The sequence below is a fragment of the Oncorhynchus gorbuscha genome, unplaced genomic scaffold (genome assembly GCF_021184085.1).
Source record: "Oncorhynchus gorbuscha isolate QuinsamMale2020 ecotype Even-year unplaced genomic scaffold, OgorEven_v1.0 Un_scaffold_346, whole genome shotgun sequence".
Classification (NCBI taxonomy): domain Eukaryota; kingdom Metazoa; phylum Chordata; class Actinopteri; order Salmoniformes; family Salmonidae; genus Oncorhynchus; species Oncorhynchus gorbuscha.
Window position 1 is genome coordinate 789,254 of NW_025745205.1, and position 645 is coordinate 789,898.

At 47.6% G+C, this 645-nt stretch overlaps 1 non-coding gene across 1 annotated transcript; it reads right to left on the minus strand.

Annotated features, from left to right (window-relative positions):
* Positions 1 to 265: 265 nt before the first annotated feature.
* On the minus strand, positions 266 to 337 carry trnae-cuc. The gene has a single exon. It is a non-coding gene; the product is annotated as a tRNA-Glu (tRNA).
* Between the last annotated feature and the right edge of the window lie 308 nt (positions 338 to 645).

Here is a 645-nt window from a genome sequence, read left to right on the forward strand (position 1 = left end):
CCTCTGGTCTGATGAAACAAAAATCGAACTGTTTGGCCATAATGACCATTGTTATGTTTGGAGGGAAAAGGGGGAGGCTTTCAAGCCGAAGAACACCATCATGTTGTGGGGGTGCTTTGCTGCAGGAGAGTCTGGTGCACCACTAGAACACCTGGGAAGGACACTGCAGTGCAAATCGGTTTGCAATTTGAAGTGGTACATATGTGCGACAACCTACTAAATTCATAGTGACAGGTTGCACAAGTAAACAAGGAGCATAGACTATTTCCCTGACCGGGAATCGAACCCGGGCCGCGGCGGTGAGAGCGCCGAATCCTAACCACTAGACCACCAGGGAAGGATAATACAGTGCAAATTGGTTCTCAGTGTGAGCTGGTACATATGTGCGATAACCTTCTATATTCATTGTGACAGGTTGTACAAGTAAACATGTAGCAAAAGAGTAGTTCCCTGACCGGGAATCGAACCGGGCAGCAGGGCGGTGAGAGCGCCGAATCCTAACCACTAGACCACCAGGGAAGGGTACTACAGTGCAATTCGTTTCCCAGTTTGAAATGGTACATATAGTTGAATTCGTAAGTTTCCATCCACTTAGGCTGGAGTCATTAAAACCTGTTTGTCAACCCCTCCCCACATTTCTTGCTA